Source organism: Macaca mulatta, chromosome 13, assembly GCF_049350105.2.
Source record: "Macaca mulatta isolate MMU2019108-1 chromosome 13, T2T-MMU8v2.0, whole genome shotgun sequence".
Lineage (NCBI taxonomy): Eukaryota > Metazoa > Chordata > Mammalia > Primates > Cercopithecidae > Macaca > Macaca mulatta.
The window spans coordinates 64,503,891-64,528,628 of record NC_133418.1 but is presented as its reverse complement, the minus strand read 5'-3'; the positions used below and the strand labels follow the sequence as shown (position 1 = coordinate 64,528,628).

General features: G+C 44.3%; 1 long non-coding RNA gene across 1 annotated transcript in view; it reads right to left on the bottom strand.

The window, feature by feature from the left end:
• LOC144333604 (uncharacterized) overlaps positions 1-24,738 on the bottom strand; it is a 49,243-nt gene that overhangs the window by 11,644 nt on the left and 12,861 nt on the right. The window lies entirely within an intron of this gene.

The following is a 24,738-nucleotide window of genomic DNA, read 5'->3' as shown; positions in this document are numbered from 1 at the left end:
CTTAGTATGAGCAAGAGACATGGTAATGTCAAGTTCATCTTTAACCCTTAGTAAAAGGGCCAGAATTCAAAAAGAGCTTAGGAAGGTCATTCAAGTCTTGGCTGGCAGCTTCCTAGGGAGCTGAGTCATGCTTAGAAGGTGGTGTGGCGGAAGATCTCTAGCCTTTTGGCTGGCAGAGGAGCTTCCTGCATGCAGGGAACCAAGCCCAATGCCCACAGGGTCAGACAGGTAACAAAATGAACAGGAGTCTAAGGACATTTCCCACCCACTTTAAGTGGTGTCTATTCTATTCCAGCACAGCCTCACCAGGACAGCTGCCAGAGACAAACCTTTTAGCTTGCCTTGAGGTCCCCCGAAGAGCCACAATAATAAAAGGCTAGCAAGACTGACTTTGTAACCCCCACACCCTGCCTGGGCAGCTCCACCCTCAGTCTGACATAGCAAACATATGTGGACACATCATGACTCCCAGCCCCTTTACGGCTGACCAAGTGGTCCTGGAGGCAGGATCTTTCACGTTAAATACTTCCAGCTCAAATATTCCATCAGAAACGTGTGGGCCCCATCTGGGCTCACATGTCCTGGCATGGCCTCGCCCACTTATCTACCCCCAAGACATAACAGTCTGATGTTCCCGCTCTTCATCCGTGTCTTTTGGGAAGGGAAGACGTTACTCACTAACCTAACGAATGTATTTAAAAATTGCAGCTGACTGCCATGGTAAATTCATGTCATGTTTTTTACGATAGATAATATTTCAGAGACACAGTCCTGAATGGAACCAAACCAAAAAAAAAAAAGTCTTTTTAGAAAAACAATTTCTGTTCAGAAACTCAGCTGCCCGGCTTTCAGCTGTTACTTCTATAGAAAAAACACATTCTGAATTGCGGCAAGCAGGCGACAAAGCCAGCAAGGGACTGGTACATAGAAGGACTTTTTGTGTAACTTACACCTAATGTGGGAAACTCCAGTCATGGTGCCGCACCTTTAAATCTCATTAAGCCCCTTCTAGGTATCAAAGGTGGGCCAGTCGTGCCATTTCCTGAGTCCTGTCAAGCACGGTTACAGGAAATTGACAAAAGAGCTTCCATTAGCCTAGCCAAAATTCACGTGTCCCTATTATTAAGATGCTGCCAAGTTTGATCACCCTCTTAATCTATCAAGACTCCAAAAGGATAATCTCTTAAAAGCTTCCCCCTTTCCCACCCTTTCTACCCCCAAGTCTTTTTCTTTGTGGCTTAAATCAAGGTAAGTTGATTTTGCACAAAGTTTGGAGGAAAAACGTGCTGGTAGTTGGTAGCTGACAGAAAACAAACATGAGACTTTTCTACCTGGAAACTGTTCCCTTTGATTCAAGACTGAATGTCACCACTTTGTAAACAAAGAAGATGATTTAAAAATGCTGCCTTCCTTTTTTTTTTTTTTAATTTTTTTTTTCAACCAAGAGTCTTCTCACAGTACCTGGCACTCAAAAACTCAAATACTCAAAGGGATTACGTGCTCTTTGCTGGTTTTGTTTTATAAGCCAGAGGCCATTCAAAGAAAATAGAGCTTCCCATCCAGGTGTCCCTGCCTGGTAAAATAATGGACGCAGATTGATGTGATCTGGATGTAAAGGACATTAACATCCTCAGACCCCTGACAGGCACACTGCCAGCCTGGCTCCGGAAAGGCCTTGAAGAGCAGAGCAAGACTCACTTGCACCCCTGGACATCTCCCGACGAGGGCTTTTATTTCGGGACCAGCCTATAGGCAGGTGCTCCTCCCCCTCACAACAGAATGGGCATGCAAGACAGACTGCCTGCATTATTGATTTAAGACGGCCAGCTGACAATACACTGCGCCTCCTTTTATTTATTTCCAGAAGGTACACCTTTCTCCAAACTGAATTGTCTTTGATTTAAAAGCAGGGGTGTCTTCCCCCGCATCCCCCCCTCAGCAAAGAAACTGAATCCATCTCGACACAGCTGCTCAAAGGCTGGCTGGTGGCTGTTACCTACTGAGGAGAGCTTTTGTGCTGCCCAAGGGAAGACAAGGACCGCACTGTGCACATAATTTTTGATCATCCCTGTTTAAATATGCTGTGTGTCGATCAGAGAAGTTTGAAGAACATTATAATTACAAAAGATATTCCTGCTCTATAATCAGTATTGTTTGTTATAGTGGACTTAGCAGTGATAATAATTTCAATATGTAATTCATGGAACTTACAAACACTTATTTGACATGTATGTTCAGGAACTATGCTGGGAAGAAGGAGAACAAATCAAAGGGAACTGCACTGGTCAATGGCATGTCTGATGCAGGGTTGTCCTCTTGTGATGGTGACAGTGACGATATGATGGTAATCAACTGTCCCCACCTTGCAGACATTGTGTGGTCAGAACACCTTGGCCTGGAACGCTGGGTCAGAACACATTAGGTTCGTTAAATAATTGACAACTGCCTCAATTTTACTTTCACATTGTGTGGGATTTTGCAGGACTCAGCCTAAGTCAGGCAGGCTCCCACAGTCACCTTCACATTGTGCGTATGTGTGTGTTTTCTTTTTTCTCTTTTTTTTTTTTTTTTTTTTTTTTGAGATGGAGGCTCGCTCTGTTACCCAGGCTGAACTGCAGTGGGGTGATCTTGTCTCACTGCAGCCTCCGCCTTCTGGGTGCCAGTGATTCTCCTGCCTTAGCCTCCCAGGTAGCTGGAATTACAGGCACGTGCCACCACCCCCAGCTAAGTTTTGTATTTTTAGTAGAGACAAGGTTTCACCATTTTGGCCTGGCTGGTCTGAAACTCCTGACCTCAGTGATCCGCCCACCTCAGCCTCCCAAAGTGCTAGGATTACAGGCATGAGCCACCACGCCCAGGTGTGCGTGTTCTTAAGAGGCCAGGGAAAGAAACAAGAGAGGAAGCCCACCAAGACACCAGGATGGTGCCTCTTAGAGGTGCCTCTAAGTGGCAGACCGGGTATAAATTTTTAAAAGGTCCCTGATACACCCTCACCCTTCTCTCCACTTTCAAACCTGATTAGCAAACCCACTTACCCACCCCAGATGACTTCCTTCACACTCGCCTCCCACAGGGACCTCCTACTTTGACATCAGGATCATCCAACAGCACTCCAGGCCTGCAGAATGGACTGCACAGAGTTGGCTGCCTTCTTGGGAGTCCCTCATGAGCCATCACAGTGAGGCAAGCTCCAAGTGAGAAATAGTTTGCCTTCGCTGACTTCCTTTGACCTACAGGGTCAAACATACACATTTTAGGCTGCCAATCCCATGCTGTCCACCATCTGGCCCCAGCCTTGCAATTCATCCTCCCTATAAAAAGCCCTCTTATTCACAATCCCCTGTACCATGCTGGGAGTTACTGCCACCGCCTCTGCTTGTGCCCTTTCTTCTGCTCTGAGGGCACTCTCCAAAGCCCTCTTATTCACAATCCCCTGTACCCTGCTGGGAGTTACTGCCACCACCTCTGCTTGTGCCTTTCTTCTGCTCTAAGGGCACTCCCCAGCCCTCCCACTCTACTCTCATCCTATCCATCTAGATCCTACCAGTGCTCACCCATAGACTACCCGTTTCCAGAACTCCACACCAGGACTGAGTCTCAGGACTGAGTCTCAAAGTCTCAAAGTTTGACATGTGGTATACCCGCTCTTTGGTCGAGTTGCAGAATTTCAGAATGGAAAGGGGCCTTACCCATCACCTGATGCAGCACCCTTCCTTTGTTCTTCTGTTGACAACTCCTACATGTAGACTCAGTTTGCCCAATTCCCAGACCTGTGATCATGCCCCTAGCCATGCAGCTTCCTGTGCTTCTATAGTGCATGTGGCCCATCTGCTGCCTCTCCCTGCTCTCTCCAGAGCTTCCCCTGGTGCCCCTCCCTGTAGAAGAACATGAAAGAGCTGGCAAATAAAATCCCTGCTGCCATAATGATTTAGGTTGGCTGACAGCTCTGAGGCTGTAAGTTCTCCTTTTACTATCCACAATGTATAGCCTTCTCCCAAGTAAATTACCTATTATTTAAAAGACAGGTTGTCCTCGTCCCCCCTTTATCTCTTTTCCCCAACTCCTCCCCACAAAATGAATCCTTGTCAAGGCAATAGATGTCTTCCTTAATTGCCACAGTTTTTCTTCCCAATTGTAGAATAACTGGCTTTCCGTTCAAGATCCCAAGTTCTGGATCGTGTGCCAGGGTGAGATAAAATCAAATACCAGGAAATGAGGGACAGAGGGAAGGAAGCGGGAGCCTGCCCCTCTGTGAGTCTTGGTCTGCCCTTCCCAGACTGCACCGCACCCCATGCTATGGTCAGCCCAAAGTGCCACCCACACGAATGCCAGCTTCTGATACCCTCATTTCCTCCCACGTCTAATATTCACCTCACCAGGCCTTGTCTGCTTTGTTCTCAGAGTTTAGAATCATTTTTTTTTTCTTTTGAACAAGGCCACTGTAACTCATTAGGGTAGTCCTACGAGAACACATAAGGAGATATGCAGTATATGTTTAATTCAGGGGTAGCATCGACTTGCAGTAGAAAGGGAAGGTTTCATGGAAGAAAGAGAATTTGAAATGGGCCTGGAAAGACAACTGGGTTTGTACAGAGCATTTCAAGTAGAGGACATGAGGAGACAAAGCCACAGGAGTAAGATCCAATATGGCGGCAGATAATCAATCAGGACTGAATGTGAACTACAGAAGCTCCTCGGCAACACACCTACAGATGGTCACCAGCAATGCAGTAAACAGCCTTTCCACCATCACTTGGGCAAGTGGAAAGAAGGGGGTGGGCAGAAAGAGAAGGACGGAAGGTGGAGACCTCTAGGAAGACAAAGCAACCAAATGTCATTCCTGGGGCGCCCAGCCAAATGCAGGGGCCTATCAGGGAGCTGACGGTGAGCGTTGGGAAGGGCCCTGGGGACATTTTCCCTGCCTTGTCCCCCTCTCTGCCAGCACTAGCCACAGAAGGGATAATGAAATATTAATTCTATCTGATCTGGGGCCACCCAAGCAGGATCATGTTACATGATACTTTAATGACCACAATTCAGGCAGCACGGCCTGGCTGTGAAGGAGGAACTCCTCTCCCAGCCCAAATCCAAAAGGTGCTCATGTTACAGGAAGGAGCAGGAAGTGGGGCCCAGAAACGGATCATGGGACCCCATGGATGGCCCCCAGGCCCCCGATATCCCGTTCAGTCCATTTGACATAGGAAGACATCCACTACTTTCCACCTTTTTTCTTGTCGCCACTAAGGTGAGCTGTTCTTCAGCATAGAGTGTCACTCCAGAACTAATAAAACGTGAAAGTCTAATTGTATTAGCAATTTCCCATCATATTCTATTAATATGTATCGTATTGGTATCCATTTTCACTAATGTGACATGAAAGGCAGTAATGTGATTACTCTTTTAGTGGAAACAAATGCTAATGTAATTAAATGTTGACCACATAGGCTGGGAGATATGGCAACCACCAGGTATTTGGGACTTTCTTCCTCTAGAAGAAAGAAAGGAAGTGGAGGAAGAGGGAGGTGTCAATCAGAATTGGACAAAAATATTTCAAGCGTACCATGGAAATCTATGGTCAAAACCTGCCACCCAACGAGCTCTTCTCTAGGACAATGCCTGGCACACAGTAGGTTCCTGGGATGCAGTGGGAGGCAAAGCAATGTAGAAATAAGAACTTGGTTGTTGATAGAGAGAGATCTGGCCTCATATATTCTGGAATCTAGCTGGGGAATTTGGGGCAAGTTAATTTCTTTAAGCCTTAGTTTAACCATTTGAATAATGGAAATAATAGCAGCACCAAACTCAGAAATTCTTATTAAATGAAATGAGATCATCCTCTTAAAGCACTTAGCACAGTTTCTGGCACATGGTAAATGGCCACTAGATGGTGGAAATTATTGTTGTGGTAAACACAGGAGCAGAATAGACTCAATTTTTTTGTCCAATGACGTCAGTTCATGTTCTGCATGTCGCCCCTTCAAATATGCCTCTGTTGTCCCAGAATAATTTACTTTTTTTAGAAGACTCAGAAGGAGATACCACATTCAAACTATAAGGAAAGAGAATATGGGAAATGGGAAGCAAGCCTACCCACAAACCTTTCTGAATTCTGTTCTCTACTGAGCTAAGAATGAGTGAGAGCTTACGGCTCAAATTTCCAAACAGACCAACTACCATTTTGCAGAGTTAAAAAAAGTGTTGTTGTTGTTGTTGTTGTTGTTGTTGTTGTTGTTGTTGTTTTCATCCAGGTCCTTTGTTCCTTCTTCCTGCATAGTTCAGAAGTGAAAACCCAAAAGCCCTTTTCTCCCTACTGCCCACCAGAAAACAAAAGGGATATTTACCTAGAGACGTGGTCATTGCCAGGGACACAGAGGGTGTGCAGTGAGCACCCAGAACTGCTGACCCAGGCAGCTAACCAGCTGGGCAGCACTCCAGGTGACATGTGGCAGAAGGGCCTGAGACTCTTCCCAGCCAGGGCACACAGAGGAGAAGAGCCGGGGATGAGGGAGCAGACCAGAGGACCACTTGCGGTTGATTCCCAGCAGAATCAGAGCAATACAACATAGATTCTGGCTATCCAAAGCTGCCAGAAAGATTTCTGCCCAGAGTGGCACTAGATAATTTCCAAGTTCCCTTCTCACTGGAAGAGCCTCTGGCTCTATAACACTGGCCTGAGAGACACAAACCACTGGTCCACCAACCTAGACTTCTAACAAGCAACTCAGAGCTTTTCCATCTTTCAGCATCCCTAAAGCAAAGACCTTTCCCTGGGACATTTGGAATGTGCATCTATAAAATGGGAATGGGCTTGTCCAAGGTGACTGGTGTCCCTCCAGGTCAAGATACATCAAAAATTTCATTTTCTACATCAGAGGATTGCAAACACTTGGAGGCTTACATAACTTAGAATTCCATCTGACTGGTCTTCTTATCAATAGGGTTTATGTGCTGAGCATTTGTGCTAAGCACTCTATTTAATACTAACATCAACTCTCTGAGGAAGGCACTATTAACCTCCTTTTATACATAAGGAATCTCAGACTCAGAGAAATTAAGTGACTTGTCAAAGGCCAACAGCCAGTGAGGGATAGAAGTAAGAACTGAATCTAGGCTGGCCCTAACCCCAGTATTCTTCTCCAGAGAACCACCTACCGTTGTGGGGAAATGCCTTTTCTTGCAGAAGTTGCTGGAAGCTCACTTAGGGAAGAGATTACATTTCACCAAATCCAATGAAATCAGGAGCTCTGTGTTTATTCCTGCCTCCACCTCTCACCAACTCTGCCAGCCTGACCTGTGATTTGACCTGTCTGAGCAAGGAAGCCATGTGATTTACAGTCCAGACCAGGACGTATCTGAGAATGAGAGGAAGCACTAATCAGACAGAACACTGGGAGAACAGACAAACCGGGACTGTCCTATGAAAATGGAGACATGGTCACAGAGCCTCGCACATTCAGTTCCAAAATGAGGAGTTTGGAAGAAACCTCAAGGTCATCTCCTTGTGAAAAAGGGAAGATATATGCATCTGGTCAGCTCACCAGGAATACAAAATAGGGACTGTCGAAAGCCAAATGAGTACACAGAAAGCAAATGTTTACATTTGTTCGTGTATTGCTTAAATTCTGAAAACATGACAAAACACTTAAAAGTCTCTTCTAATTATCTAATCTCACTAACTATAACTCTCTTGGAGTTTAGTGCATTTTCTTTCCTCATTTTTACTTATGTTTAAAACAACACCATTAGATATAAACATACATCTCTTTTTAATCAAAAGAGAGTAATCATGTTCCACACATCAGCCTGCACTATGCTTTTCCTCATGTCAGCTTTACCTAGTAAGGTGATAGCTGTATTATATTCCATTGCATGAACAAAATCATACATCTGACCATTTCCCCTATTTCCAGACATGTAAGTTGTAACCAACTCTTTCACGAACCAACTATTAACAATGCCATTATAGCCTGGGCACGGTGACTCATGCCTGTAATCTCAGGACTTTGGGAAGCCATGGCAGGAGGAGCATTTGAAGCCAAGGGTTTGAGACCAGCCTGGGCAGCAAAGCGAAACCCCATCGCTACAAAAGAAAAGTCATTATACATATATCCTTAAACATACACAATATTCCTGATATTATCTTATGCTTAGGTGCTAGATAAGAACACTTTCAATTCTTAGAGACCCAACTACACTACTCACCCAAAAGGCTGTACCAATTTACATTCCCATTCCCACTGACACTGTATGAGTCTGCCCATTTCCTCACACACTTACCAGCATCAAGTTGTTTTCATTTTTTTCAATCTGCTAAGTGGAAAAATATATATAATATTGTTTAATTTACATTTCTTTAATAACTAGTGAGGTTGAGTATCTTCTCAAATGTCTCTCAGCACTGGTATGTATTTTGTAAATTACCTGTTCATACTTTTGCTCATTTTGCTACAGGTTGTTGATCTTTTGCTTTCTGCTTTTTAAGACCTCTTTGTATACGAAGAATATTAATCCTTTATATGGCATGCCAATTTCTCCTTCCAGTTGGTCATTTGTCTTTTACATGTGTTTATGTTGTCTTTTGTTATATAGAAAAGTTTTGCCTTTATTGAGTTCTAGTGTATCTATTCTTTCTCTAGGGATTCCCACCTTCCTCTGAAAGGCATCCTATCCCCAAGTTTATTACAATTTTGTTCACAGTGAAAGTTCAGAGCACAAGTAGACTTCTGGAGTCATCCGGAAAGAGGGGCACACAGGCAGCCAGACTTCTTCTCCTTTTCTCTCAAAATGCCCCAAGGGGCAGAGAAGAGTAAATCCCCACTGCCAAGGGACGGGGCCCTCACTCAGAATTCCAGTGGAAGGCAAAAAGTTTTTAGAAATCCTGGGTTTCATCTTAACAATGCATTAGAACTTTATTTTCTACTCCATAATTTATTGGTATTTGTTTTTCTATAAAAGTCATATTTTGGTGACTAACCAAGTAAAGTATTTAACTTCTCCTTCTTGAAATCCACTAGGCTAATGGGGCAGCATTGATTCCTCTGGCAGTAACTGAACCCCAGTCTGAGATGCACCAATGCAACAGGGCTCTGCAAGATTTACCAAGCCTTCCCCAGTGTTCACATTACTGTGAACATTACACCAAAGCAGAACTGAGGGACGCTGTCCAGTTGACAAGTTTCACAGTTTAGGAAGCTTCAAGTTCCTTCCAGGATATGTCATCATGGCATCTGACCAGAGTACTGGACCAGAGCAGGAGCAGGGTCTGGCCTTTCAGGACCTCTTTCCAATGCCTCCCTTTCCTGTCCGCTCTCCTCCTCTTCCTCCACCAATGTGCCCCAGCTCCTTCACCTCCCTTCCACTCATCCCAAACTTTTCTCATGATCCCCAAACTCACCTAGTTGCTCCACAGTTTTCCAGCATATTCTTTAATGAAGTAGCTTTACTCCTGCCTGCTTCAGAGCCACAGGTTTCAGACCTGCACTCAGCCATCCAAAGGCCTAGGCAAGAAAAGCCAAGGATACACGGAATGTGGCATCTCCCACTAGGACAGGTGGGGCAGAAGGTTGAGTGTTGATGCTGCACTGATTGCTCAGAGGCACCTTAGTTACCCTCAGTCTCCTGATGGGCAAAATGGAGCTAATAACAGAGCTACTTTGTAGGCTCTAGGGAGGATTAAATGAGTCAATATGAAGTCCTTCAAACAGCATCTGTCACAAAGTTAGCATTCAACAAATGTTAGCTGTTGTCAATATTATTATACTATATACAAATGCTCAGTTAGGATTTGTCAATTAATGAATGAGTCTTGTGCCACCACTTTCATCCACAAGAACAAGTGCCCCATGCCCCAGGTGTTCCAAACCAAGGAGGGATAGAGTCTGGAGCAGGCAGCAGTGGGTGTTAAGCTGATATGTGAGGATAAGTAACTAGCTCGCCTGTCACATGGCACTTGCATCCTAGGCTGTTCCACAAAAGAACAGCAGGAGATCTGGGTCTTGGTTTACATCACTCCCAGCAAAAAAGATTTCGATGAGAAGAAACTGTCCTCAGAAGGACTGATTTTTTCAGATGGATTTACCTGGTGTCAGTTCACACCTTCACAAAGTCTGACATTCCTTCTCTTGGGTTGATCCTGTAGGGCTCCCTCACACTTTTCACTCTCTCTTTTCAATTCTGAAGCAGCATTGCGATTTGCCACTGCTGTACTGTTTTCATTCCAACGGCCCGTAGGGTCCTATTCCCAGCATGGCCCTACCTCTTGCTAAATGACAAAAGATCAAAGCTTTCATAAAGCCACAATGAGAAGGAAAGGGAGATCAGGTTATCTGGGCCATTCACCATCCACATACCCAGGCCTGTGTGCACTCATTCGTGTATACATACACACACACACACACACACACACCCCTCTGCCAGATTATAAATTGCAAAACCAAACAAGTCATAAACTCTCATGAGAGACAAGGGGGAAAAGCCATGCCAGGAAGATAACAACAACAATGTCAAATTTCAGACATGACCAGGTTTTGGGGAGGGGGGTGGTTCCAAACCAGGGGTTTGGGATAGAAAAGCTGACAGCCCCTTAGAACTAAAGCAGCTCGACTGGGTGCCACTATAATAAATCAAAATCAGTTATGTAAAGTGTAAAATTATCATTTGGAAATCACTCTCTCTGAATAATTCAATCATTGACTTTCACATCAAACAACGATTTCAACCACCCACACACACAGTTCAGCCTCACACTGGTCTTAAACTCTCTTTAATTATCGGCATTAACCTATCACATTACTATTTCATTCCTATTTCATCCTGGGGGAGGGGTCAGTGATTATGATAAATCACAATGAACAGAAAGACTTTGAGCTGTCCTTCCACACGGCTCTGGTGTTCCCTTGATCTGACGGTGACAGGTCTGCCTTTGTCCCAGGAAGGGACAAGGACAGATAAGCAGCCTCCCTCTTGACAAATGCATTACGGATGCCAGTCAGGAGAAAAAGACCAAAAATGCTTTAGAACCCGGCTCTGCAGCCATGCGTGGCTGTCTCCCATGCTTATACCCCAGGCTGGGCAGGGGTATCAACTTGCCCCTCTGGTCGGTGGGTGGAACATGGAAAACCAGGTAAACAAGTTTCACCTGCAGCCTAGTTCTCATAATATCCCCACTGGGCAACCGTTACCCTAAAATAAGAATAAAAACCATTAATTTTTTAAAGACATGCATTTGTGTAAAGTTAATCACTTACATCTTGGAAGAACATCTTAGCCACAGATGGTGAGTTGCCTATTATATTCTTTTAGTGGGGGCTCTGGCCCTTGCCTTAGTGATCCCCAAGAAAGCGGAGGTGCACAAGAATGGACATGAAGTGAAATATTTCACTTAGGAAAAAGGGGGTTTCCTCCATTACTGGTTTGGAGTCCAGTTTCCTAGTTCTGCATATTTAGGGGTGTCCCCACAAACCTCTCCCTCCCCCTTACCTACTAGAGCTTCCAGTTTCCATATATGTAATAGTGAAGGGCAATCTAACGAAAGGATAAGAATGTTTTTATAAAGATGTTCATTGCAACACGCTCATAGGGAAAGAAGAAAACAACTTCAGTGTCAAGTTTGGTGCATAGGTTAAATACATTGTGCCACATCCATTCAGTGGACTGCATTTCAACCATTGAAGATCATGTTGTACATGTGTATTTATAAGCAATAGAAAGCTGTTCATAATAAGACTGTTAAGATAAAAAAAGGTGAATCATGTGAGACCATATAAACATGTTTAACTCTATTTTTTTAATATGTAAGAAGCAGAACAAATTATGTTAGGCTATGTTCGAAATTCTAATCATGGTTATATCTGTGTAGTGCTATTATTACAAGTGATGCTTGCTTCTCATGCTCTACTTTTATTTCTATTCCTATTTTCTAATTACTCTAAAAAAGAGCAAATGAATAGAGTGGTTCAGACCTTGGATCTGCAGCCAGTCTTCTTGGATCAAATCTACTTCTGCCACTTAGGGATATGACTTCAGGTACATTATTTAACACTACAGCACCTCAGTTTCTTTATCTGTAAAATGGAGAGATAATGATCTCAACTTCAGGGTTACTGTGAGGATCAATGGAGTTAATTTCGTAGAGTGCTTAGAAATGTGGCTGGCACGTAGTAAACACTATGCAAGTATAAGTTATGATTATTAAGATCATCACATATTTCTTGCATAATTAAAAAATAAAAACCTGGGGCCACAGGCCAGCTGTTGAACTTTAGGCACATCCACATCTCTTGGCGTGAGTGTCCTCAATAGTAAAATGAGCGAATTAGATAGATGACCTTAAAGACCCGTCCCCATTCTGTGATGACATAATTCAACGGGGATGCTTCTAGTGGGCCCTGAATGTAGCACAGAGGTGAAAGGGGACACTTCAAAACAGGCTTGCAGAGGGGGCTGGTGGGAAGAGAAGGAGATGGGGCCTGTGAGACAGATCAGAGCCCCACAAGCTTTGTGGAGTGCAGGGGAAGGAAGACTGCGAGAAAGTCAGCCAAGGCGGCTGCTTCTCCACTCAACTATGTGATTAAGTGACTGGCTTCTGTTTTTCACAAAGCCAGACTCCAGCTCAAAGAACCTCAGGGACTATTTTAAAGACAAGTTATTCCTTTGTTTTTAATTGTAATTAAGTAGGTATTTTATAATATTTAAATGGTGCAATTTACATGTCACTTCCATGATGCGCTGGGTACCCTTCACCAGAGGGAGAGAACGTAAGTTTAAGAGGACTGCTGTGTATTATTTTGTGATTAGGGAAGTGCATTTATGCAATTGTGAGTAGAATGGAGTAGAACGGAGATACTGGGATATTTTAAGACTTCATTAAACATGCCAGAACTTTAACAAATTTACTTGGAGCCAAAGTTTATTCATGTTAAGATTTCATTCATCCTTCTTCCCATACTTTGACAAAATGTTTAAGTTAGTTTCTCATTTTATTTGTCTACTGAGTTCCCTAAGTTAGGGAAATTAGTATTGTGTGTGCGGTTTGATTTAATTAGCAATTGGGGAAATCGGCCTGGCATGTTTCATGGAAGCTTGGGGAAATTGTCAATTAGCATTGTGTTAATTGGTGTCTGCCGTCCTTGCTTTTTAGTTTTTAACCCCTTTTACCTTGTTCCCTCTTTCAGCATGTAAAATCTGGCTGTTTATTATTCTTTAAATAAAGGATTAATTGCCTGAATTCCTGCCTCTGCTCCGTGTCCTTTTTCTCCCCGAGCAGATGGGGAGTTGGGCAGGCCCGTAGTGGCGGCCTTGTTTCTTTCAGGCCCTCGTCCTCGCTGGCACAGGAGGAAGTGCTCTCTTCCGCACTGCCCCATGCCCAGGCTTAAGTCTCCTCACTGCCATTTTCAGTGCCCAGTGGAGCCTCTCTGTCCACAATCCCCAAAGACCCCACCTGGCTCTCAGGAGACACCCACTGTTCATTATTCTGGAGTCTGTGGCTGATGTTTCAGATTTGAGCCACTCCGTTCATCTGACCCAATCAGCGCCCTCCTCAAGTGAAGGTGAGGGAACCTTTCCAAAACAGGGAAGAAAGTGTATTTTTATGGAGCACTTCCTGAGAACCAGGCTCTTTTAATCTCATGGCATCTCCCAAAATGTAAGTTTACAGTAAAAAAAAAAAAAAAAAAAAAAAAAAAGCTGGAATTCAATCCCACTTGTGGGATTCAAAATAAGACTTATTCCATCATGTTCTACATTGTATTTCCAGATTCTTGTGGTCCATGTGGTCCCAGTATCAGCTGGGAACTTGATAAAAATGCAGAATCCCAGGTCCCAATTGAATCTACTGAATCAATATCTGCATTTAAAACTCCCCATGTGATTCACGTCACATCACATTAATGTGAGAAACACTGGCCTAGCACATTGCTTGGCCTCTGTTAAACTAGAGTTGTGATTAAATGCTAAAGTGCTTGTTGTACTCCAGTATCTGTTGTGTTCTTTGTCCACAGTCATAGAAGTTTTAACAGGGCACTTTAGCTGTCCAGTCCAGGAAAACATTTCCCAGACTCCCTTGCAGCTAGATTGTGAGCATGTGACCGAGTTCTGGCCAATCATCTGGCCAATCAAATGTAAGTGGAAGTTTCAAATGGCAACTCCCAGGACAGCTCCTTAACAGAGAGCTAGCCTTCTACTCATCCCCATCTCTACCCATCCTTTAGACAGGATGGCTTGAGCTCCATGTTGGACCATGAGGATGAGGGTTATACTTTCAGGATGGCAGAGTACAAATGCAAAACACTGGGGCCCTGGGTATTGAAGGGGCAGAGTCCCCCGACTTATGCAGTATTCCATCCTCCAAATTCTAGACTTATTTTTTAATCTTTTTAATTTGTATATATTTAGGGGGTACAAGAGCAGATTTTTTCCATGCATATATTGCATAGTCCTGATGTCTAGGCTTTTTGTGTATCCATCACCTGAATGGTAAACATTGTACTCAACAGGTAATTTTTCAGACTCAACACCCTCTCACCTTTTGTAGCCTCTACTAAACTTTATTAAACTGCTTTTTTTCAAGTGGAGGAAGACACCTGTTATTAATGGACAAACCAACTCCTGACTAATACAGAAGCGAAAGCCCACCTTATCTACATAACACACAGTGCTTCCCAAATTAAAGAAGAGGCAAGGCAAGGAGATCACCTTTGTATACCAAACAAGGATCACTGGGCAGACTTTTCTTGAAGATGAGTTTCAGCTGAATAAAATGCTTGCCAATGATTCGAACTGTCCAGCTATGATAAACAGACTACCCCATTGAGATAGCAAACTTCGTGTCACCAGAACTGTTCAAGCAGAGACTTCCCCAAATGCTGCCGAGGAAATTCCTGTCCTGGGTGGAATATTGATCCCTTTAACCACTAACCTCTTTTCTCCAAAGAATTGTAAAAAAAAAAAAAAAAAAAAAAAAAAATACATACTCAGAGCACAATGGATTTTAAATATTGAACGTGCCTTAGTCATTGAACCAAATTAGGAACCTCTCTCCTAGTTTCCACTTCTGCTCGTTTATCAGAAGAACCCTGTGCCATTTATTTATTCATTGCCTCTCAGTCCCACACACTCCCTTCTATGCTCTCCTCTTTGTTGCTGGAGCTGGGAGTCTACACTTCACAGACCCTCTAGCAGCTTCTGGTTAGACTCTGCCAAAGGGAGGCACTAGTGAGAGATCAGAGATGACAGAGCAAAGGTTCCTACGTTTTTTTCTCAGACATCAGCGGCTGCTCTGGCACTGACTGGTAGTTGCCATAGTGGCAGTGGGATAGAGTAATTCCCAATTCCAGCCACCCAGGGTTCAGCAGCAGCACCTCCTTCGCAGTTCCAGCAACACAGCCGTGGGCTCAGGTGCAGGCTCTAATCCAGGGAGATTGGCAGTTTCCTAATCTCTGGATATCACCTCTTCTTCCTTCTGCTCCTTTACAACTATTCACCTTCTCCATTTTGCTCCTCCAGCCCTTCCTACACCTTCATAACCAATTCCTTCATTAAATCTCCTCTGTGTAAAATATCTCAGACTGTTCCTGTTTTGCTGGCTGGACCCTGAAGGATGCAATCACCAGCCCTCAAGGGTCTCTCTTCTCCCCTGAGGCCATCCTCAGTGCGTGCCAGAAGGGAACATACATAAAACGAGCACCTGGCAGCAGCAGCGCCCATTGCCAGTCTCTCCTGCCCTGCCAGAACCCCGAGCTAAGCTGCCGTCTATTAGACGTGGGCAAGACCAGAGTGCTATAGAGTCTTCAAGTTAACACTTAACAATCACAGCTGATGAGACCGCACTCTGAGACAGATCTATAGCTTCAATTTCTCACCAGTATTTTAGCTCCCCAGGCTGGCTGTCGTGTAGCAGGTCTCATTGAGAGGACATTAAGGGATCCATTTTTCAGGAGTTGGCCTACGTTAGCAGAACTCCATTTCCACGTAATATTTATCAACAAAAGCCCTCGAACATGCTCCTACACCCCAGTCCCCTAGCAGATTTAACTACTAGACAGCATCCATTTATAAACTAGCAAATGAAATCCTTCTCTTGGATAAGAAGAGCAGGAAAATTCTCTGCTGCAGGTTTCCTTCAAGAGCTCCCCTGGGAGAGAGACAGATTCTAGAGAGGATGTCTCGGTCAGCCCTGCTCTCTCCAGCTCAGGTTCCAGGATAAGTTCTGGGGCCCATTAGTGGGTTGGAGGGGTAAAGGTTGGGGTGAGGAAGGAGGCATCAGAGTACCAAGATAAGGAAGTTCATAGATTTTCTATTCAACTTGCTATCTCTTATTCTAGAAAATACATTATCGACATTGTAACCACCACACCCTCAAACCACTCTGTTGGATTGTCAATTCAGTGACTTCAAGAGACTCAAACCTTTGTGGGAATAATACATTTTGATACATTTTATACGTTGTTCTGTAGGCATAAAAACTCTTATACAAGTCTATGGGACCTAAAACAGGATCCCAAGTTCAATCTTGACACAACCTCAGGACCTGAAGGGAAAGGAAGGCAGGTCTCTTGCATGGCCTTTGTGAAACCAACTGAGCTGCTTTAGAGAAGTTTAGGGGACACTCAGTAGGGATAGGGATTGTCAGTTGTGAGGCAAGGTCATGAATATTTAAAATGTATTTACCATTTGTAGATGCAGCTTCGAATACACCTCAACAGTGCTGGTGGAGGATCAGTGTGTATTTGTACAAGTCCCTCTTGGTGCCAGGATCAGCTTCCGGGGATTCTAGGTCCTGGCTCAGCCCACTGGGAGAGCAAGTAACTGCCCACACTCAGGTCTCTAAACACCCCTAGCTGTTGTCAGGTGAAGACAGAGAGGGGCCTTGGTGAGAGCTAGGAATGCTGCAGCCTCCTGGGGAGACCTGACCCATACCTGGTTGTCACTGCTTCATTCAGCTCTCCCATCACTAAGTAAGACTTTTATTCCTGGAAAAGTATTTTGCCCTATCAAAAACAATCCTTAGGAATCAGAGTTGAATCAAATTTACTAATTTTATATTTCCTTTCTATGTAATCCCCCCACCCATCTCCCCATCTCTTCTCCCTGAATCCTTGTCCTGAGAGTCACCACAGAGTTCCCAGTAGCCCCAGCAAAGAGTGAGAGAGGCACAAAACAGGGAAACAAAACACAAAGCATATCTACTCACTCCTCCAGACCCATGCACGACTACCTGCCAAACCCCGGGGACCTGTTCTGCCAGAATGAGGCATCCCTTAAGGACCAGGTCTACAAAGGACATCTCCCAAGCTTTCCAGACACCAGCCAGCCCCTTTGTGCAAGAGAAAAGAACTATCTGGTGGGGAATTCTCATCAGCTCTTTCCCCTCTGCCTGAGCAGAGAAGAAAAGAAGGGTAAACTAGACCTACAGCTGTGAGGACAGTCATTTTGACCAGGAACTGACAGTCAAGGTCTGCTTTAATCTTGGCAGGAGGAGGAGAGGGTGGGCTTTTTTTTTTGGAACTGGTTCTAGCTCTAGAATTCTAACAAACGTAATCACAAACTTTAGGACTTACCCACGTCTGACACTACATCCATTGAATCCTCTATTTTCTGGGTGTATAACCCACCCAGGAAACCTGTATCTCAGATAAAACTTGGGCTCCAAACATCCACTTGGAGACAAAGCCTGTTTTTTTAAATAAATGACCATTTACAGTTTGACAATGCAAACCAACATGGCATATATATGATGGTTTTCTGGGAGACTTGGGGCAGATGAGCCTGGACACTGAGGTAAATGCCCATTTGAGAATTGTTCTGGCCTTGGGCAGCAGGGGATTTCAGGCTAGCAATGAAGATATTTGAAAAAGAATAAGGTGATGATAATAATAATAGAAATATTCATGACCAATAACATATTTGCATACCACATATTATTTTAGATGTCTTTGAAAACTTGTTTACTCTTTTATTCTTAAAACTTATTTCCACCTGGATGGGCTACAAGCACATTCCACATGCTCAAACGCATCCATCTTCTCTGCCCGCCCCCCTCTACTCTGGCTCTATTAAAGACATCAACATTCTTCCAAAGCATGGAGCACAAAGCCTGAGAACAACTGATTCACCAGACTGGCACACCTTGCCTTCAAGTTCTATGGCTCATTCCTTTGTAACACTTCACATTAAATGTTCTCTCCAACCTATCACCAGCACCCAAGGTAGGCCCTTGAGACATATGTCCTGGACAACTGTAATAGCTCCTAACTGGCCTCTTCCTGTGGTCACACCAGCCCTCAACCCACAGCTGGGTGAACAGCCACAGAACTCCCCTGTTTGCCATTGCCAGTCGCCTCAGTGTTCTCATCCTTAGAAGTCTCTTTCATCTTGAACCCAAGGACAAAATGGTGCCTCTTTATGTTACCTATTAATGCCTTCATACCAGCACAGAATCCTTTATTCACAATTCCAAAATAGAAAGAGCTCAGAAGGTGAAAAAACTGGGGGGAATTATTTGATGATAAAACTTGTCATGAGGCTATTTATAACGTTTATTTATCTCACTTAGAATATTCATATCACTACAAAAATATTATTATCTTTCACTTTGGAACACTTCTTCAGACCCCACTGTGAGTATCATGAATTATGTTTTATATGCTCCATAATATCTTGCTAAATCTGAAAAATTCTGCATTTGAAACACAGATGGCCCAAAGGGTTTCAGATAATGGATTTGGGGACTGTATTAATGTGCATTAGAGTCATTACTCACCATGTCTTATGTGTAGTTATCAATCAGTGAATCCTCAAATTGAGCACATGTTATACAGAAGGAAACTTTCCAGGCAGTAGAGGCACACAATAGGTTAAAATACTTGATCCTTGACTACAGGTGCCTATAGCCCTAGACCTGAGGTAGAACCAACATGCTATGGTCCCAGTGAGGGGATTTGATGGGAAAGTCATCTTCACAAACTTGTTGCTCAGGAAGAATTTTGAAGAGGAGGTTTACCTAGCTTGAGTGGTAAAGGTGAAACAAAAAAAGTGATGAAGCTCCAGAAAGGCAGTCCAGGTGTGGGTGTGTAGGGGAGAAATTCACAAGAAATTCACAATTGCAGCCTAGTAGGCTACACTGAACTACTAGACTTAGGTACAATCACAAGATAATTTGGCCACGTTTTATATAATTTACTTACTTAGATACTACTGCTTCTGCTGCTACCAATGTCCCTACCACAAGTGCAGCCAAAATGTCATCTGTACCCTCAACAACACTGGGTGAGAAACGCTACTTCTGTTCCAAGTACTGTTTACGGAAAGTGCAATGAATGCTGGGAACATGGAAAATGTGGCTGAAGATGTAGCGGAGGTCAGATCATTAAGGGCCTATTTAGCAGGTGGTAGACCCTACAGGCTGAGAGTACGCACTCAACATTTAACAGCTCAGCAACCCTGGGGAAGTTGCTTAATGCTTGTGTGCCTCGGTTGCTTCAACTGCACCCTGGGGCTGCTGCTGATGATGTTGATGAAGATGATACTACCTAAAGCATTCAAGTATTGTGAGGATTCAGTGAGAATATGCACGTAAAGCCCTTAGTAAATATTCAACAAATGTTAGTTGTCATTAATTATGTTACCATTCAAAAGAGCAAACGAAAGCAACTGAAGGGTTGTGACATGGTCAGACTGGCATTACAGGACCTCAGGTGGACATGCAGAGACTGTGTTAAAAGGGAGGAGGCTGGAGGTAAGAAGACCAGTTAGGAGGCTTTATGGTGACCCAGGCAAGAGATGTGGCAAGGCTGAACTCACAGCGATGGCAACAGGATCTAAAGGTAATCTCCGAGTCTAATAAAATAAATATCCATGAGTCCATTCTGGTATAAATAAGTAATTACATTTAAAAAAATAGGTGGAGGAGAAGGGGCATCTATTTCTTACAGTAGCATTCCAATTAACAAATGTGAAAATAATGATAGAAATAGAATATCATCATTAAGCAAATACACTATAGTGATTGTGACAGACGAGAAACATTGATGGATGCTAAACTTAGTGGGCAAAAGTATGATGGGAAACAGGATAAATTACATAGTCTTAGTATGTAAACCTCCTCTTCAAAATTCTTCCTGAGCAACAAGTTTGTGAAGATGACTTTCCCATCAAATCCCCTCACTGGGACCATAGCATGTTGGTTCTACCTCAGGTCTAGGGCTATAGGCACCTGTAGTCAAGGATCAAGTATTTTAACCTATTGTGTGCCTCTACTGCCTGGAAAGTTTCCTTCTGTATAACATGTGCTCAATTTACATAGTCTCAAATTATCTACCCACAAGATACAAAGAGAAAATAGTAACTCTATAGTGGACTAACCTGGCAGTCACTATCTTAACCAAGTGATCAAAGATCACATCACCAGTAGTAACACGTATGGATATTATGCACCTCCAGATAGGATATACTGAGAACATCACCTCTGTGAGATTCCTGCCAAAAATGCAGAAAGAACATTAATCTAATTATGACGATACATTAGAAAAACCCAAATCAGGAGACATTCTACAAAAGGACCAGTACTCTTTAAAAATGTCAAAGGCATGAAAGTCAGACTGAAAAACTCTCAAAGATTGAGACTAAGGAGAAACAATGCATGCATGCAACGTGAGATCCTGGTTTGAGACCTGAACCAGAAAGGGGGCATTCGTGAGGCAGTTAGTGAAATTCAAATAAAATCTAAACATGAGTCAATAATACTGAATCGATATTAATTTCCTAGTTTCTATGATTGTACTATGGTTACATAAGATATTATAAGATATTCACAATAGGGGAAGCTAGTGAAAGGTATTTGAGAATCTTGTACAGATTTTATAATATTTTGTAAGTCTAAAATAATTTCACAATAGAAAGTTTAAAACAAGCATAACTCCTTCATCGGACCTATCTTCCTGGGCATCACTTAGGATGCTGAGTGTGGCAGTGTGTGAAATCAGGTGGTCTCAAGTTGACACCTCCACATAAACTACTTATAAACCTCTTCCAGCCACATGGTCACCATAATCACACTTGGTATTATTTATACACTTGTGCTTCTCCACCATTAGAGTGAGGACTCTTTTAAGAACAGGAGCCATATCTTATTCACCCTGGTACACCTGCCAACGAATGCCTGTTGCATGCGTTATGTATTGTCAGTGCTCAATATGCTTGGAAATTTTTCCAAAGAAAATTTCCCCCACGGCCATCTTCTTATGATTAAGTCTGGTCTTACTTGAGAATAGTGAATAATGGAATCTACATTCACATGGCACGTTCATTTCAGGGAGCCAGACCCTCCTCATAAAATAATCATAGATAGCAAAGTTCTTAGGGGTTAAAGAGAGGAATTCAGAGAAAAAAAACTCTTCCAGAGCCTATGGGGTTGGATCTCTCAAGTTCCACAGGGCAAACGCTAGGAAATAAAAATTCCATGTCCGTACTTGAAGATCCCTCTCAAGGAGCCAATGTAAAACAGGGCTCATGCCCACATCACCAACTGGGCACAGCATCCACAGCTTTCACCTGCTGTTTTTTACCAAGATAGTGAGGCTTCCTGGTGACATAATGTCTATCATCTCTTAGGCCTTGGGACAACCTGAGGGACTTACTGCTTTTTGAAATTTTCTTTGACCAGAGAGAAAGTGGTTTTGGTTCCAGAAACAGGCGGAGAGGATGACAGGACAGAGGTGAGGGGTTCTCTGGCTGCCGGCGTAGTAGGATTGGTCCGTGGGTAACATATTCAGTAGAAGGCAGGGAGGGAGATAGAAGTTGCAACACTGTTCTCTCCCACCCCCCACCTCTCACAGTTCACACCTGGACAGGCCTTAGATGGGTCTCTGTTGTTCTGGGGCTGAGCCTGCCTGCACCACCGACCCACTTAAGACAGACAGGGAGTGACACAGGAAGCAGCAGCAAGCATTTGAACTCCCCTGGACTAAGAGAGCAGGCAGACAGAGGAGAACTCTGGCCTTCGTGTGCTGGCCTGCCAGCGAGCCAGCCACTCAAAGTTCACTCCAAATCACCTCCCTTTGAAGAAAAGGCAGTAGGAACATGTCGACTGACCAGAAAGAAGACCCCTCTTTCTCTACTCTGTTTGATCATGATGAATAATGAAAATGTGGTTCTCTATCAAAGCTGGGCAGAGGACTTCTGGAAACAATGACTGCACTTGACTCAATGCAGCCAAAGGCACCATGCAGACAAGTCCAAGGTGTGGAGGCCTTGGTAGAGCTCAATGAGCCCTAGACCCTACCCTTTAGGGGCTGCTAATCTGTCCAGCGCAAACAGTGTTGAGTCCAGCCAACCTCAGAATGAAACAGAGCCAAACATGTCAGTTGTCTCTTGAATGAACTAATAATAAACACTCAGAATCCCTCCTTTTCCCAAGCAAATGAGGCAGGTCCTTCTGTGACCTGGGTTTGAGTGTGACTTCTGAAGCTAGGCTGCCTGGGTTCCAACCTACTACTCACCGGTGCATCCTTGGGTGAGTAACTTATTCTTGCTAGGCTTGTTTCCTCACCTGGAAAATGGTGATATTGGTACTCATCTTGAAGGGTTAATCAATGTAAAGGACTTATTTCAGCGAACTGTCCACAGCCAGCGCTTGGGAATATGAGCAGTTACCCCGCATCCCCTCTCATCAAGAGGTCTGGCTGGGGCCTCTGCTCAGTGGGAGAGATCCAGCTATTGGTCTTTATCTTCACATGCACCTTGACCCCTAACTTAAAGGGCTCAGAGAGGCACTTCTACTGCCACCCCTGAATTTGATATAAACTTGGAAAGTGCTGATAAATCTATTTTTATTTATTTCTAATTTACACCCTGCCAGCTTCCAGAAAGGATGTAAAGCAGCACAGATAAATCTATGTAATACCCTCCAGTGACAGGAACCAGGGCACGCTCTTCTTCCACATCTGCCATGAAGGTCAGCCCACCCCCACCTCTTCCGAGTAGATCAGGGGATGTCCAGAGAGCAGTCACAGGAGGGAGGAGGTGTGGGCAGCTGCTGACTGAGGCGGCACCCAGCCCAGCACCAAAGAGTCACCATCTCCCCACACCTCCCCACTCCAGCCCTTTCCCTCCTGCCCTGCCAGCCTGCTGCTCCCACGTTTCCTGCAGCCACATCAGGTCCATGCTGTCCCTGAAGATTGTAGGGACAAGGGAAATCAAGGGGCAAGCTGTCCTTCTATAACCACCCAAAAAATAAAATAAAGCCTACAAATGAAATCAAATCCACAGTAGCTTTAAACGGAGGGTGTGTGTTTGCTCATTTCATCATAAAAGAGCAGCCTAACAGTATCAAAAGAAGTAGGTGGGTTTCTTGGTGGCTGGTCAGTCACACTGTCCCCCACCCCATACCCCTGCACCTAGCTGCCACCAGTGACACCCGCTCCCAGCAGCTCCACTCCCCAGAGGTGGCTCTAGCTGAGCTGCCCTTCCGTCTTTCCTCTGCCTACTCAAAGCTCCCCACCCTGCAAGGGCCTCACGGTCCCAAAGCCCACCACCTCTCCACTCACTGGCCTCTGCCTCTCTGAATGTCAGTGTCACCAACCATGTCGGGCTTCCCGTAGCCCTTCATCTCCTACTGACCTCACATTTCTCACCATCCCCCCTCCCCTTCCCCATAGATGCTGATCAATCGGTCTGTAGGCTCCCAGAGAAGAGGGTGATGTGGCAGCGTGCAGGGCACACCAGAGGCAGGACATGCACTTGGGCTGATTCAAAAAACTTAGAGACTCTGCTGCCATCCAATCCTTTTGTAATTTGATCAAACTACCCAAAAGCTAAGTGGGTAGTTCTCAAGCTTTAGGGAACATAAGAATCAAACAGAGGTAGAAAGTGGGAACAATAAGGACGTGATGTTGGCTAAAATAGATTTTCAGGCACCATCCCAGAAAGTCTGTTTTAGTGGGTCCAGGTCGGGGTTCAGGAATCTGAACTTTTTTGGGGGGGGCGGGGATGGAGTTTTGCTCTTGTTGCCCAGGCTGGAGTACAATGGCACGATCTTAGCTCCCTGCAACCCTGGCCTCCCAGGTTCAAGTGATTCTTCTGCCTCAGCCTCCCGAGTAACTGGGACTACACATGTGTACCACAATGTCTGGGTAATTTTGTATTTTTAGTAGATAAGGGATTTCACCATGTTGGCCAGGCTGGTCTCGAACTCCTGCCCACTTCTGCCTCCTAAAGTGCTGGGATTAGAGGCATATGGGATTCCATACCCGGCCAGGAATCTGTATTTTTAATAAGCTCCTCCAGCCATTCTGAGGCATGGGATCTCATCCCAGGCTCTGAGAAACAGACCTGGCCCTAGCACCTTGTGTGGGGGCAGAAAGAGACCTGGTTTGGGCATACAGTACCAGCAGAGCAAGGCCCTGGCTCTGACACCAGGTAGGTGATCTCAGGTAGGTAAATGACCTGGCTGGGCCTCTGACTCCTCATTGGCGAAATGAGCTTACGGTAGGAAAGGATTCCTCAAACTCTAATGGTAAAATAACAATGGCTAACATTTATTGAGCATCTATTGCATGCCAGATGCCGTTTTAAGTATTTTCCATATATTTTTCCATTTACTCCTCACAAAGGCCAAATGAGAGGTACAAAGATTTTTATTTTACAGATGAGGAAACTGAAGAGCACAGTGCTGAGTAACTCATCCAGGCCACCTGGCTGGTGATGAGGGATCCGAGATTTCAATCTAGGCAGTTGAATCCCAGG